Below are 17,496 nucleotides of genomic sequence, written 5' to 3' on the forward strand. Positions count from 1 at the left end.
GTCCTTCTACACTGCCATATAATCCAGGTCAAAAAGGATAATCTGGATTTCTTCAAATAATCTGGATGTCTTCACAATTTGCACTGTAGTTTAACATCCCTTTAACTGCCAGGGCTCAATGCTAGGGAATTCTGGGGGTTGTCGTTTTAGGGCCCTTCCACACAGCCTTATATCCCAGAATATCAAGGCAAAAAATCCTACATTGTCTGCTTTGAACTGGGTTATCTGAGTCCACACTGCCATATATTCCAGTTCAAAGCGGAAAATGTGGGATTTTATTCAGCTGTGTGGAAGGACCCCCACAATGCCTTCTCTGCCAAAGCCCAGCAAACTACAGCTCCCAAGATAGTACAGCACTGAGCCAGGGCAGTTGAAAGTGTGGCACTGCATTCATTCCATAGTGTAGTTCAGGCATGGGCCAACTTGGGCCCTCCAGGGGTTTTATATGGAAGTGGGACCTGAAGTCGGCCCATGTAGAAGCACTCAAAGGCAAAGCATGAACAGAGCACCCCTCTTTCCTTCCTTCCCCGGGGCACCTGCATGCTGTCTCCTCTCCGGGTTCCACAATGGAGCCCTTTGGAGGTGGTGCATCCCTCGTGGGCTGATGCACCCCCCTCCCCACGAACGGCGAGTGACTAACCCACTGAGACGGCGGGGTGGGCTGCTTTCCCCCAAGTCACCCTATGGGAGCACAGCAGGAAGACACCTGATGCCTGGAGGAGGCAGCAGCACCACCTTCAGAGGGAGCTAGGCTTCATCGCCTTGAGGCAAAGAATGGAAGCACAGGGGGAAGGCGCGGGAAAGAAAAAGAGCAGCTGTGCTGCCCATACAGCTGCTCTCGCCTCCTCGCGCGCGCACCGAGTGGAGGCAAACAGAGGAGCCCGCCTTCCCCGTCCAACTGTGGGGCATATGCGCGGAGCCAGAAGGGAGGCGGCGGAGGGAGTCAAGCCCCAGGCCAAAGCGGCCCCGTCTCCGTGTAGCCTTCAAGAGGGAGAGGGAGGCAGAGAAAGGTTGCAACTCGCAACTGTGGAGGGGCATTTACAGAGGCACCTCTGCGCCCCTGGCAAAAAAAAGTGTACTGCAACCGCTTACTTAGCATAATGGACAAACCGGCCCTGATTAAAGCACTACTAACAGAGAGGTCATGAGTTCAAAGCCAGCTTGGGTTGGAGAAAGCTCCTAACCATTAATAATCTAGCTTGCTGTTGACCTATGCAGCCCAAAAGACAGTTGCATCTGTCAAGTAGAAATTTAGGTACTGCTTTATGCAGGGAAGCTAATTTAACTAATTTACGACACCATAAAACCTTCCAGTAGCATGCGTAAGAATGAGGAAGTAATTCATCAAGGACTCTGTGTCACAAGTGGACGGTGAAGCAACAGCTCCCTCTGTGGCCAGAATCAAGCATACCCTCATGAAGCCAGAAAGCTGGAATGTTAAATTGGCTCTGTGACTGTCTATATATGTTGTATGTTTGCCATGAATATGTGCATTATAATCTTCCCTGAGTCCCCTGCAGGGTGTAAATAAATAAATATTGACTATGACTCTTTGAAAAACATTTAAAGAGTAGCTTCAGGGACAGACTGTCAGGATCCATACCATGGTCATGCCCTTTTTATTAAAAAGTAAGCTGTCGTGAGTCCCTCTTTGGAGGTGAGAAGGAGGGGAAATAAATAAGTAAATAAGTAAAAGTAACTTTCTAAGCTCAGGTCATGGTACCAGCAGTGATCCACTGGCCCCTCAGCTGCTATCTCAAATGTAATCATTTGTGTATTGGGGCCCTATATCCCAAGATATGATCCCAGGTTTTCTACTTTAAAATGGATTATATGAATCCGCACTGCCAGATAATCTGGGATAAACAGAAAACCTAGGATCAGATCCTGGGATATAGGGCCTGGTTGGAAGGACCCTAAGAGGATAGAAGTCTAGCCTAGAGCATACAGTTGGATTCTCTACTAGTGATCTATTGCTGAAAAGCAATCTATGCATTTCAGCAAAGGGAACTAAATGGGATCAGCTAAGAGAGAGAAAGTACACAACCAAAGAAAGGAGCTGAGTGGGCTCTGGGCCTATTAACAGTACACAAATATACAATAGTGTTATTTGTTGTTGTTTGCTGCCCTCAAGCCAGCTTTGAATTATGACAATTATATAAAAAAGAGACCTCCAAGTTATGCACAACCTTGCTTAGGTCATGCAGACACTATCTCATCAGATGGGGGAAATTGCCCATTTACAATATACCTTTTTCACTTTTATTACGGAGCCCGCCAACTCCTATCCAATGACATAGATCTACTTCTGGTAGGAGCTCCATGGCACAAGTCATAAGTCACCACTGCAGCAACATAGGAAGCTTCCCGTGTTGCATAGGTAACAGGAGAAGCCAGCAGTGGATGCTTCCCCCCATGGAATGGGGTGAGGGAAAGACGGACAATGTGGAGTGATGGGTTGCCCATGCACCCCGCCAGGCCCCTCCAGATTCGCCACAATGTGAGGTAAATCCTGGCTTTAATGTGATGAGGTCTTCAGAGCCATGGTTCCACTGGCTGAGTCTACCCATCCCTTTTAGGGAGAATTCAAACTTGATTTGCTTTAAGACCCATTTATTTGTATCCTTAGCACAGTATCCTCAAAACTCTCTTCTAGTGCCACATTTCAAATGAACTCATGTTCTTTTCTTTAGCTTCCTTCCTTGTCCAGTTTTCGCAACTACAATGGTGTAGTAGTTTTCAGTAATGGACTATGATTCTGGAGATCAGAGCTCTAATCCTCACTCAGTCATGGAAACTCATTGGGAAACATTGGCCAAGTTATATTCTCTCCATCTTGGGGGGGGGGGGGAGGCAAAGGACTCCATCCCCCTACCTCCAAGAGATCTTACCAAGGATAGGATCAGTATAGGTTGGAAACAAATTGATGGGAAATAAAAAATAGCACTTGATCTGACTTCAACTACCATGGCAACATCCTATGGTATCTTTATGCTTCTAGTCCGACAAGTCATCAAACATCTCTGGCAGAGTATTCTAAATGCCCTTCCCTAAGCCGCCAATTCTAGAATTCTAAGGGATGTTGCCATGGCAATTACAATGGAATATAGCACTACAATTATGTTGTAAGAATGGATCAAGAGAGAGATCAACTAAGGAAGATATCCAAGGCAAGTCAAGCAACACAATCCATTGCCAAGCTATGAGATTCTTAAAACTGCAATTAAAAAAAGAAAAGGCAAACGTTTCCAAACTTTGATTAAACTTAATAGAAGAACAATGGGATGGGTGGGTAAATAATACGAGTCTGCCATTTGGAAGAAATCCTATATATTTTTAATATGTAGCTCTCCCAAGTCTTACTCTGTTAGTCCCTTTCAAAAAGGTTTTTTAAAAGGACATCTATTTATTTTAATTTGAGATTCAGAAGTCTGCATGAAACAGTTGCTCTTTCATCTGAAACAACAACAGCAACAAATGATCCATTAACTCTGACACCGTTCTTGGTATGCATTTTGTTACGGAGGCATTACAATGTGGTATGAATCATTTAGTCATTATGTGACTAACCCCAGACTTCATATTTTTCATTATTATTAATATTTAGTGTCTTTCAGAAAATTAAGGGTCCGACTTAACTAAGGTTAAAAAGCTGATGACACCATGCACTGAAGATTGCAAATGTATATTAACGAAACTTGGTAGGTTTTGGCTTCAGCTTCCCTCTTTTTAGTAATCAGTCATTGAACTGTGCTAAACATCTATCAAGCTTTCGGCTTCTTTTTTACCCAGCCTTCCGACATTTCATTAATAAGGTGACTTGATTAATGGCTGCAATAATATATGTGGCGTAAGATATGATATGTTCACATTAAATTTTAATCAAACATTACTAAATTCAGAAAACATTAAGTAAATCATGACTGATGAGGTAATATTGCCATGCTGTTGTATTGATGGTTAGAGACGAAAACTCGCCATGGAGAGTTTACAGATGGAGGGGAAACCAATTCCAGGGAAACAATTCTCTCAACTTCAGGTGTTCTGTTTTCATTACAGCTGAACAGTAGCTCCACCACATGATTGTGTGCCAGGACCCAGTTTTCAGCACCTTGGTTTTGGTGCCAGAAACCAGGGTTCTGACATAGGACATTGCAGCTGCTGACCCTGAAAAAAAACGGTTAGTGTTTTGGTGGGGAAATTACTTTTGTGCTTGGCAGGAAATACATTTTCAAGTAAGGGGGAGTGTATATAAGGAGTGACCAACTGGTGCCGAGTAATCTCGGCTTTATGCATGTCTAATTGTGCCAAAACATAAAACAGCCTGTCTTCATTTCAAGTCATCTCCTGAGAAGTGAAATTATCAATGTGACTTCTGTGGTGGGCAGAGAGAGGTCAGGTTACCCTTTCATCCTCTCTAGTTTGGTAAATGGAAGGAAAAAGGAAGAGGGGCAGACCAAGGGCAAGATGGATGGATGGGATCCTTGAAGTGACTGAATTGACCCTGAAAGAGCTGGGGGATGGTGACGGCCAACCGGGAGCTCTGGCGTCGGCTGGTCCATGAGGTCACGAAGAGTCGGAAACAACTGAACGAATGAACAACAACAAAGTTTGGTGAATGTGCAGTCCTACAATAACCCTGCAATGAACACTGTCACTCGTCTCACTGCTACTGTCATTCATTTCATTTTATTTGAAACATTTTTCTTCTATTCTTTAGACTAGGGACCTCTTCACACTGGCTGCTGGAATAGCCATGCATTGTCACAAATCCAGTGATCACTATCAGGGGGCATGGGGAACCCGTCGCCCCACGTCCCACATTACCTGGCTTATCAGCTGGGCTATCCTATGAGGGGAAGCACTGACTGTCCACCTCCCTCCCAAAGCAACACAGGAAGCCTCCCGTGTTGTCACCATGGTGGTACACTCCACTTTGCCACCACTTTTCATCATCATCATCATCATCATCATCATCATCATCATCATATTTAATTACTTATTAATCGCCCTCCATCCGAGAATGCTCTAGGCAATTTACAGCTAAATTGTAAAACATAAAATACATACAGACAGAAATTAAAAATTAACAGAGATCGAATGCTCTAGTAAAAAGCCAGGTCTTAAGTGCTAGAGTAAAAGGTCCTAAGTCACGCATGGTTCTCATGTAGGGTGGCAAGGAATTCCATAAGACAGGGGCAGAAATAGAAAAAGCCCTGTGTCTGGTACTTTCTAAGTGCACTTCTCTAGGACCCGGTATATAGAGTAAGTCACGTTGGGCTGGTCGTTGCGACCTCCAATGATGAGAGAAGGAGAGGCGGTCCCTAAGGTACGATGGACCCTGGCAGTAAAGAATTTTAAAGGTCAGAACTAACATCTTATACAGGCCATGGTACTCAGTTGGAAGCCAATGTAAATGTTGCAGCACTGGTGTTATATGGCATTTCATGGGCGTTCTTGCGAGTAACCTGGCTGCCGCATTGTGAACAATACGGAGCTTTCGGGTCGTAGACATCGGAAGACCAACATACAGGGCGTTGCAATAGTCCAGCCTAGACATGACCGTGGCATGGATGACAGTTGCCAGAGCCTCGTCAGATAGGTAGGAAAAAGGCCTGTTTGCTGGCAGCCGTGACCTGAGCTTCCATTGTCAGCTACGAATCCAGGACGACACCTAAGCTCTTAACAGTGGTCGATGGAGATAGAGCGGCACCATCAAAGGTGGGTAATGGATGAGTCAGACCTGCCGGGCGGCCATGCCAGAGAATCTCAGTCTTCGCCGGGTTCACCTTCAGTCTGCTAGCACATAGCCAGTTCGACAGAGCTTCCAGACATCGGGTGAAATTGTCTGGAATTGATATTGCTCCAGGCTCCAAGTGCAGAAGGAGTTGGGTATCGTCCGCATATTGGTAGCAGTCCAGGCCGAAACTCCAAGCCAAACTAGATGTTGAACATCTAACATAGATGTTGAAGAGAAGAGGAGAGAGAATTGCACCTTGGGGGACCCCACATAGGGGGATCTATCGGAGACTTGATCCATGTACTCCACGCGTTGACTCTGGTTCTGGAGAAAAAACCTGACCGCAAACTCTGGACATGGCAAGACGGTGAATCATTAGATCGTAATCGACGGTGTCAAACTCTGCGATAAGGTCGAGAAGTACCAATAGCGCGGATCCACCATTGTCAGACTGGCGACGGAGTTCATCCGTAATGGCAACCAGGACTGTCTCCGTCCCATGGCCCCGGCGAAAACCTGACTGGAAAGGGTCCAGGCCAGCTGTGTCATCCAGGAATTGTTGCAATTGTCCCAGTACAGCCCGCTCTATCACCTTACCTAAGAATGGCAGATTAGAAACAGGACGGTAATTGGCAAGGGTCATAGGATCCAAGATAGGTGTCTTTAACAAGGGACTTTTAAGCATGGAGCCCTGTCGGAAGTAGTAGTGTGTTGTGTAGTGGGAGCTGGCACGCTCCATGTTTAAAGGGGCGGTGAAGTGGAGCATGTCACAGATTCTTCCCTCATCTGATGAGGGGGAAAATACTATTTATCTGTGTTTTTTAAATTTATTGTGTATTTTTGTGGCATTTAATCATTGCCTTTTATGTTGTAAGCTGCCCCAAGTTGCCATGGGGAGATGGGGTGGGATATAAATAAAGATTGATTGACTGATTGAGGCAGATTATGCAGCCCCTTGCATATTGGAGGCTTGCCTGACTACTTTCCTTCACCCTCAGAGACTAGGATAATGGCCACTGGAAAGCCATTAGTTAAATATTAGTATCATGCTGCATTAGCCTGTACAAATAAACACAATTGATTCTGTAGCACTATACAATCACAGTCCACTTTAAATGCCATGGGCACAATTTACTTAAATCACCGTGATTCCACCCTATGTACTTCTGGGGAAATGTGCATAAGATTATACTTCACTACAAAGCTTTTTAGGCTGATGTGGCATTGACACCTTTGTAATCAAACAGCCAGGTTAGGAAGAAATTCTGCCTTTCCTTATGCCCTTCCCAGATCAAATTCTTCCTCAACTTGCCTCTTAAAATGTTACTTTTCAGTTAAAATCTTAAGTTAAAACATTACATTTAAAAATATTAAGTTAAAATATGTCATGTTAAATTAAAATATACAAATTAAGTTAAAATGTGAATTTGTTTAAAAAAAATATGTAATAGATATACCCTGAAATAATAAAGGATTCAATGAATGTCAGATACACTGCATAAACAGAGCTGCAAGTGAATAAAATAAGTTAATATGTTAATTATGGGAAAATGGGTTTTGGAGTACACTCAGTTGATTATGGATTTGTTCCAAAAACTCAGGATTGAATTACTAATACAAATTCAAGGTGTTTCCAGAATGTGTCAAAATGCAAGTTCTAAAAGCGGGGCAAAAAATCCTGGGACCTGAAAGCAAGTCCACACACTGACCTGTAGGCCCCCACTGTCCTCACACCTTTCTTTGAAGTGGATCAAGTTGGAGAGGGCACAGGGAACATTGGAGAGGGCACAGGGAGAGATTAAAAAAAATATCTGAGATGCATTGGATCTCATATGCACACATACGGAGATCCCAGTGTACACACAAGCAGATTTCTGATCTCTCTCTTCACCCAACTGTTAATTCAAGCTTTGCTTAATATCATAAGAAAGAAAGGAATGGTTGGAGAGAGTTCTGATTGCTTTCCAATCATGCTTCCCTTTAGCCACCTATGTGTCTATGGCTTCATTTTTTTGACAGCTCGATCAGCTGTTTTGGGCTTTTAAAAAATGCATGTGCGTTGGAGCAGTCCACACAGGGGAATAGGAAAGAAGTCACCTGTTTCCCATGACTGCAGGAATATACAGTCATGCGAAAGTACACATTTTTGGGTGCAATCAGGTTTTAAGTGCACCTTTTAAAATTGTGCTTTTCAGCTGTTAACCTGATTCTGCCCACACTTTCCCCAAATGTCATTTAGAACACCACCACATCCCCACCCCACCCCCACCACCCCGCCTTTATCCCAGTTACTTTCGGGTTTTACTGCATGTATAGAAGGGCCATTAGAGGGATGGACTAAACCTGTTTTAGGAAACACTAAACCATTACACCTATTCTAGTTTTAGGACTCAGAGAAAGGGAGAAAAAGGTAAAATGGAAAGAAGGATTGCAAGACCAACATGTGGGTAGTTCACAATTTCCCAGAAGTACAAACCATGGCCCCTATTCCACTTTAGAAAATAAAGCAGATAGAATTATAAATACATACATTTGGATTTTAATGCATTTTCCTTGGCTATAGCCAGCCTTCTATATTTGCTGCATTACATGTTTAACTGATTTCGCTTTTGTCTTTTAATTAATGCATCATAAGGTAGCAAAAGTACAATCTAACTTTGTGTTGGGTTGAAAGGGTGTTTCAGGGTTTCTTGTTAAACTTAGTGGGAAGTACTTCTGAGGAAACACATACAGGATTATAGTGTGAGCTGCATTTTTACTCTTTCCCACAATATTCTCCCAATTCTGAGAGCAGTTTATTTATGCATCTATTTCATTCTTCATTCCCTAAAACGTAATTTAGAAGTAATGTTCTGACTTTTTGGTAAGTTATTTCACATCAGTTCCTACTTGTGACAATACTGTAGCACTTTTTTTTTACTTTTAAACATAATTATTCAGTTGGTCCTAGATTAGTCCACAGCAAAGTCCTAAATTTGTAGAATGTGAACTTCATGAACTTGTATTGATACTGTGTAGGTGGTTATCTAAGCCCTGGTAAAAGATAATGGGCTCTTATTTGGTGCAAGTCTGAAACAGACTTGATGACACCTGAAAATACTTACATTTTGACTAGATGGGTGGTTCCCAACCTGTGGGTCCCCAAGTGTTTTGGACTACATCTTCCAGAAATCCCAGTCAGTTTACCAGCTGTTAGAATTTCTGGGTCTTGAAGTTCAAAACATCTGGGGACCCACAGGTTGAGAACTACTAGAGTAGCTGCTCAGGGCCTAGCTAAATTGAGTAAAATCTGCCTAACTCAAATACATGTAAGAGATGAATTATTGCTGTTGTTTTACAAGGAGTAGAGTGTGTGGGTTGTGGGAAATAAGTCTATCTCCGCACACACACGCACACACGGCTGCTTTAAGTGATTTTTTATCTAGACCAACTAAGATATGAAGAAGAGAACTGGATTGGTTGAAGGCTCTACTGGAAAGAAGCCTAGGAAGAGAAGATATCAGACAGAGAAGTATAGCTCCAGATCATCCTCTATAGCCAATAAAAATAGGTCTTCACCCCTATCCCACATGTAAACTAAAGAGAAAAAATACAAATGAGATACATATGGCTACTCTAGTACATGTAGTTTCATTAAGCAACAAGGCAAAATCCGGAAAAGTAGCTTGGATTGAGTCAATCTTCAAAAAGGGATATTTACACCACAGATTAAATAAACCCTCTCATATACAGAAGTACACTTCTGAACTGATATCATAGTGCAGTCCTCTGAAAGAAACCCTGGAATTCCAATACACAGTTGGCTATTGAGTCAATTTAGGATTTTAATCCAAACATCAAAGGAGGTATCTCAGTTGCTGAACCTATTTTGGGTTCAGTAACTTGGATAGCACAATTCATTTTGAAGTTCAGACTACAACTTAAGCATGGATATTGACGGTGTTTTAACAGAGAATGTTCAACTTCTAGAATTTGAGGCTGGGCAATGGGAGCCATGGCAGTTAAATAGTGTGGGTTTTTTAAAAAAAGATTTGGAATATGAATATTGCCTACAAGATCTTTAAATTGTTGTGTATTGATGCCCCCCCCCCCCGCATTTCATTCTGATTTTAAAAACATGACCCCCAAATGATTAATAAGGGTCTTTTGTAATAGGTCTGCAGCCTCATCAAAAGAAGTGTGAGTTTGTGCTATACATTCAAATTAAGTTCTTATCTGAAATTTGGTTACTAAAACATTTTCCAAAATCCTACAGGATAGCTGGCATGAAAAGCATAGCTTCATCAACACGTAGGGAAATCCCTTTTGTTCCAAATGAAAGACAACCCCATTTTCTCTTTGAGAAAGACATTGTGTGGGAGGTTACGTGGGCCTTCCTACAATGCTACAATGGAGAAGCTTGCCTTCAGTTGGTGTTGAACAGAAAATGCCCAATCCAGGCAAAAATCAAAGGCACAAAGAGTAAATAAAGAAGGTAGTCAACAGCCAGGCAAAGTGTGGGCTGAAGAATTCAGATTCTTAAGGAGACAACAGCCAAATTGAATTGTCTCATGATGTATGCCAAAAGATGCTTCAACAGGTAAAAGGGAACCTCAGCACTTCCCCTCCTACACTTAAATTCCATACTGACATCAACACCAGAGATGCAGGAAGTGGCAAGATGACAGAAGTAATATTTTGATAATCATTGGCCTTTAAGACTTAAATCTAGTGGTTAGTCCCAGCTAGAGACGATCTGTTGATTTAATGTGAACTTGGCAAATCAACATCGATGTAAATCTAAGTGATTCAGGGAAATGCTCTAGCTGGAATTAATAATTGGATTTTGGCCGAATAAACTTATTTAGGAAAACATTTTTTGGAAGTGTTGGATAAAACTGTTAGGAAGACATGAAAAATCTACAGTGAGCCTTCATTTAAAACACAGGGGAGGAAAATCAAACCGTTAAGTAATTTTAACTCATTAATTACACTATGTAACAAAATTTGAAAAAAGTACGTTCCTAGTTTGAAAGTATTATTTCCTGTTTAATTGTGTGGTACTTAATTTGAAAGTAGTTGTTCTATTCCATGAACTTTGTTGTTTTTTGTTGTTGTTTTTTTTTTGTGGTGCTGCACACTATTTTGAATTAGTTGAGACTCAATGAGATATTCATTGAAAAATTATAGCAAAATGTGCTTCAGGGTGTCCTGCAAAAACAAAGTTTTTTGCAGTTTAATAAACTTTCCCCATGTTTTATGATTGAACCAATTAGGAAATAAGATTTATATCCTGGGAACATGCTGCATTAATGAGACATGCCACATTATCACAGTATGTCTATGCCCTACACCACTGGAGAAATCATGCTGTTTAGCCCGTATTGCATCACCTGACATCTGTCGGGAAGTAGAAAGATACTTGCATGAACACCTCAGCAAGTGAGAATCCAAACATGGCAGATAAACAACCCAGCACCTTAATCAGTGGCTGAGACCAGATGATAAACTCCCTACTGGGCACACAGAAGATTGGGCCACCTGGAAGGCTCTGAACAGGCTGCATTCTGGCACCACAAGAAGAAGAGCTAACCTTAAAAAATGGGGCTACAAAGGGGAGTCCACAACATGTGAGTGCGGAGAAGAGCAGCCTGAGCCCTGCCACATGCACAATAGAAGACCTTCTCACAGCAACACCAGAGGCACTCCAAGTGGCCAGCTTCTGGTCAAAGGAAATCTAGTATAATGCCAAGTTTTAAAAACTTTAGGTTTTAAATTTATGTATTTATTTATGTATTTATTTATTTATTTATTTACTGTCCTTGTAAACCGCCGTTTCTCAGCCTAACTGGCGACTCAACGCGGTTTACAACAAAATATACAGTGCACAGTATACAATTAAAACCATAAAAACATAATACACAATATTACACGTAAATCACAATCCAATACATCTCCTAACTAAAATCCTGGTCCAATTTCATCATCCATATTACCAATCCGTAATCAACACATTCATTGCACCGAATTAACCAATTGCCTGCTTGAACATCCAAGTTTTTAGTCTTCTTCGGAATACCATCAGCGAGGAGGCTGATCTTACCTCCATGGGAAGGGCGTTCCAGAGCCGAGGGGCATTTTAATTGTACCCTCAACTCACTTTGGACAAAATAAATAAATAAATATCTTGGGAACAAAATCATGCTACAAATTGTTACCTATTTTAGAAAGAACCACTCAAGAAAATAAATGTGTATTTATTTCTAGGTGCCTCTTCAAGATTCTAAAGGAAGCATGAGAATACTATAAACAAGAGGTCCTGAAACTATGGCCTGCGGGCCACATGCAGCCAGAGGCGGCCCTAGGTAATTTTCAACGGTAAGCAAACAGTATTTTGGCGCCCGCCCGCGCCCCCCCCAAACAATCACTGATATATATTTTCTGATTGTCGTGGGAGTTCTGTGTACCATATTTGGTTCAATTCCATCATTGGTGGAGTTCAGAATGCTCTTTGGTTTTAGGTGAACTATACATCCCAGTAACTACAACTCGCATATGTCAAGGTCTATTTTCCCACAAGAGCGCTTCAAGAGGGCCCCTGGGCAAAATCAACTATACTGCAAATGCTTACTTTGCGTAACAGGTTGAGCCGCCCCTGCATGCAGCCCACCAACAGCATTTATCTGGCCTGCTGAGGAGGCGGCCTCCCTCTCAGTGCCCGTCGGGCCTGGCAAGCAGCGAGGGGCTTTGCGCGAGGCCAGACCGCACTGTGCAGCCTCCGTCACCTGACTCGTGCTGCTCATCAAGCCTGGCAAGTGGTGGAAGCCAGACGCAGGAGGCTGCACTGCATGGCCTGCCTCATGCAAGGCCCCTTGCCTGCCTTACGTCGCCTGTTGGGCCTGGTAAGCAGTAAAAGCCACCTCCCTCACCTGGATTTCACCACTTGCCAAGTTTAATGGGTGGTGCAAGTCAGGCAAGGGAGGCTGCACAGTGAAGCCAGGCCTTGCGCGAAGCCACTTGCCAGGCCCGACAGGCAGTGTGAGCCAGGCAAAGGATTTCACACAAGCCCAGGCCATGCGGTGCACCCTCCCTTGCTTGGCTTTCCCTGCTTAGCAGGCCTGATGAGTGGCACAAGCCAGGCGAAAGGCTTCACGTGAGGCCAGGTCACGCGGTGTAGCCTCCCTTGCCTGGTTCACATCTCCTTCGGACCTGATGGGCAGCACAAGCCAGGCAAGGGAGGGTGCACCACACGGCCTGCTCTTGTGTGAAGCCCTTCACCACTTTCACTCTTCTCTGGCCCGATGGATGGTGTGAGCCAGGTGAGGGGTTTTGCACAATGCCAGGCCGTGCAGTGCAGCCTCCCTCGTCTGGCTTGTGCCACACATCAGGCCTGATGGGCAGCAAAAGTCAGGTGAGGGAGGCTGTACCGTACAGTCTGTTCTTGCGCGAAGCCCCTTGCTGGTTTCACTGCTTGTCAGGCCTGACAGGCAGTGCGAGCCAGGCGAGGGAGGCTGCACCATGTGGCCTGGCATCGCATAAAGCCCCTCACCGCTTTCAATGCTTGCTGGGCCCAACGGGCGGTGCAAGCCAGGCAAGGGGCTTCACACAGGGCCAGGCTGCACGGTGCAGCTTTCGCTGCTTTACAGGCTGGGTGCAAACCTTCCCACCAAATCCAGGCCCGGACCCCTCCAGGATGATCTTTGATGGCAGGTAAACTTTACATCCCAGCAACTCCCAAATGCCAATGTCTATTTCCCCCAAGCCTCTCCAGTATTTTCTGTTGGTCATGGGAGTTCTGTAAGCCAACTTTGATTCAATTTCATTGTTGGAGTTCAGAATGCTCTTGGTTGGAAGAGGAACTCCCTGATATCCTTAGGGAGAGAGTTCCAGAGTCGGGGGGCCACCACAGAGAAGGCCCTGTCCCTCGTCCCCACCAATCGCGCTTAATAGCAATATTAAATGACCACTCACAAGTCAGTTTTGCTTTGAAATAGATATATTACTTGCATCTCTGCAGCAAAGAAAGACCCTACTGACTTTTTCCCACCATCACTTCCTTTTCCCACCACCTTTCCTACCCATCTCCCCCCTCTTCTCAGTTTCCTTATTAGAGCTTGTTGCTTCACAAGTTCCAATACAAGGTTTCCAGCGCACTCTGCTGGCTTCAAAATGTCACAGAGAGAGAATTGAGGCAGCCAGGATGATTCAGTCAGGATGTCACGGAGGGAATTTGTGATGTCTTCATGCCATCAGAAATTGACTTCTGACATGATTAGTCCCCTAGAAAGAAAAACATAAACACCGGCAGCATCTACCTTAACTAGGTTTCATAGGATAATTTATAGAATCATAGAATCAAAGAGTTGGAAGAGACCTCATGGGCCATCCAGTCCAACCCCCTGCCAAGAAGCAGGAATATTGCATTCAAATCACCCCTGACAGATGGCGATCAAGCCTCTGTTTAAAAGCTTCCAAAGAAGGAGCCTTCACCACACTCCGGGGCAGAGAGTTCCACTGCTGAACGGCTCTCACAGTCAGGAAGTTCTTCCTCATGTTCAGATGGAATCTCCTTTTTTGTAGTTTGAAGCCATTGTTTCGCATCCTAGTCTCCAGGGAAGCAGAAAACAAGTTTGCTCCCTCCTCCCTGTGGCTTCCTCTCACATATTTATACATTTATTTATTTACTTTATTTGTATACCGCACTATCTCAGCCCGTAGGCGACTCAGTGCGGTTTACAACAGGACAATATACAAAGTGCATAGCATTAGCATCTAAACAATCACTAAAGCAGTTAAAACAATACAACAATACATCAGTAAATGAACAAACATCAATACATCCAATAACTAATCCGTCACGTCTCATCAGTAAAATCACAATCCGATCTCCTCATCCATTATTCCAGTTCCAAACTCAGTCAATTGATTGCACTGCTTAATTGAACGCCTGTTCACAGAGCCAGGTCTTCACTCTTCTCCTGAACACCAGCAGGGAGGGAGCCGATCTAACGTCTGCAGGAAGGGCGTTCCACAGCCGAGGGGCCACCACGGAGAAGGCCCTGTCTCTCGTCCCCTTCTCTTCTTCAGGCTAAACATGCCCAGCTCCTTAAGCCGCTCCTCATAGGGCTTGTTCTCCAGACCCTTGATCATTTTAGTCGCTCTCCTCTGGACACATGAAAATGCCTAATTAGCTTTGGCGCTCAATTGTATCTGCTGCCCTCACCCACTCAGAGTCATTGAAATGGCGCCACTTCACTAAATACTGTAAACTTCCACGACGTCTTCTGGAGTCTAAAATATCAGCAACCTCGAAATGTTGTTCCCCATCCACCACAATAGGATTTGGAACCTCAATAGGCAAGTGCCTCTTGGCATGGCCACACACAGGTTTTAATAAACTACAGTGGAACACTGGATGTACTCTCCTTAGACTATGTGGCAAGGACAATTTAACAGTGACAGGGTTGATTTTCTTTGTATTTTGGGGCCTACTTCTTTCTTCTTCTTCTTCTTCTTTTGAATATCTTTATTGAATTTTCTGTGACAAATTTATAATAATAATAATAATAATAATAATAATAATCCTTTATTTATACCCCGCTAACATCTCCCGAAGGATTCGGCGTGGCTTACAAGAGGCCGGGGCCCAACACATCAATAAAACAACAGCAAAACAAATACAACAATAAATAAACTCATAAAACAAGTAATAAACATTAAAACAATAGCAATAAACATTAGACAATAACACCATGATACATTTAAAACTAAGGCCGGACCAAATGTAATGATTAAAATTTTAAAATGCTGAACATGACAGGTGAGATGGATAGGTTTTTGGAGATAAGTACGGTATACAGACAATCTTAATCTCTAGTAAAGTGCAATTGGGACATGATGCTAGGAGTTTCCTATTCTGGGAAGGCACACTGGAACAACCATGTCTTCCTAAAGACTGCCAATGTTGGGGCTTGTCTGATATCCTTAGGGAGAGAGTTCCAGAGTCGGGGGGCCACCACAGAGAAGGCCCTGTTCCTCGTCCCCACCTATCACACTTGCGACACAGGTGGGATCGTGAGCAGGGCCTCTCCAGATGATCGGAGAGATCGTGTGGGTTCAATTTAAAAGTCACGCAGGTAGGAGGGTCCCAAACCATTTAGGGCTTTGTAGGTAAGCACCTGCACCTTGAATTGGGAACGGAAGATGAACGGCAGCCAATGGAGCTCCTTAAACAGGAGGGTTGACTTCTCTCTGTAAGGAGCACCACTAGGAACATGGTTTGCATTGCCCCTTAGTTGCTTGAAATAGCATCCCTTTGCATTTCCCCCAGGGTTGCTACAGTCTTATCAGCACCCTAATAGTCAAACATTAACAGAGGCTGGAAGCCAGCCTGCAAGCCTTTTGTAGCTATTGGCTTAAAAAAGTATCTCTTTGGTCCAGAGACCTCCCTTTTTCCTGGGGATGAGATCTTCATTTTGGAGAAGCTCTCCTGCCTTCTTCAGTATAGAAAAAGCCTCAGATGTGCTGGTGGCCAAGCTAGGCAGCTCAGACAGGCCATTGTGAGTATGGTTACCTTGGAAACTGGTGCTGAGCTCAGATAGGGGAAGACCTGCTCTTTCTAAAAGATAGTAGCTCAGCGCTGGGGCAGAGAATATCTCAGGATTTCTCTGCCATTGGGAGAGGCTCCAATACTTCATCCCCAAACTAACCTTGAGCTTGGATAGGGGAAGACCTGCTCTTTCTAAAAGATAGCAGCTCAGGGTTAGGGTAAAAGATCCCAGGATTTTTCTACCGTTAACTCAGCAGCCGAAGGAAAAGGGAAGGAAAGAACATCTATATGGTTTCACAAGTTGACTGTTTGTGTTTATAACTTCATCAAGCTGTGCCAAGTCTGTCAAGGACTTTGAGAAATAAATGTTCTGTTTGATGTTCAAATCTGGACTGGCTCAGTTGCTGGGAATTCTAAGCTTCTAAGTAAGGTACTCGCAGTTCATTCGGATAAAGAGAGAAGCACATCTTAGTTTTAACTTTATAGTGTCTGGGTGTGACGGCACATTGGCAATTTGGTCTCTTGTTCCTCTGCCTTTTCTAAGCCCAGCTTGTACATCTGGCAACTCTCTCTCCGTGTATTGCTGGAGTCTTCCTTGCAGGATCTTACTGGCATGAGAAATAAGGGAGTTTGAGCAGTCTTTAGCATTCCCCTTTAGCCCTATCTCCCAGAATATCAATGGGAGGAAATCCCACATTATCTCAGTGTGGACTCAGATATTGTGAGATTTTCTGCCATGATATTCTGGGATATAGAGCTGTATGGAAGGGCACTGAGATATCTTCTATAGACGAGCAGATAAAGACTGGCATATGTTCTGTATCTCAAAAACTGGAGCCGAGAAGGAGAAAGTGGCGCCATATTTGGAATTAGCAGTTCAAATAGTCCCAGAAAGAGCAATCATTGCAGTCCAACAACTAGAGTGTGGCTTCAAGGACTTGAAAGTCATTAAACTATATCAAAAACCAGGAGGCCCCGCAACCTCAGATTATTATCCAAGGGCCCAATATCCGTGCGAGCTCCACTCTTGCAGCCTGCCTGACCTCACAAGGACTTGCCACGTCACAATCGACGCGGCCAAGGCAACGCTCCGCCCACAAGTGCCGCCAAAGCCCGGGGAAACCCCAGCACGCAGCCCCGCCCAGAATAGTAAGCGGCAACCAATCGGAAAAGAGATTAGGGGAAATCTTTCCAAAAAAAAAAAAAAAGGCTGGACGTGGGAAAAGAG

At 43.8% G+C, this 17,496-nt stretch overlaps 1 long non-coding RNA gene across 1 annotated transcript in view; it reads right to left on the reverse strand.

Moving 5' to 3' along the window:
- Positions 1–17,496, reverse strand: part of LOC132769922 (uncharacterized) — a 69,870-nt gene that overhangs the window by 16,184 nt on the left and 36,190 nt on the right. The window lies entirely within an intron of this gene.

Source organism: Anolis sagrei, chromosome 3 (genome assembly GCF_037176765.1).
Source record: "Anolis sagrei isolate rAnoSag1 chromosome 3, rAnoSag1.mat, whole genome shotgun sequence".
Classification (NCBI taxonomy): domain Eukaryota; kingdom Metazoa; phylum Chordata; class Lepidosauria; order Squamata; family Dactyloidae; genus Anolis; species Anolis sagrei.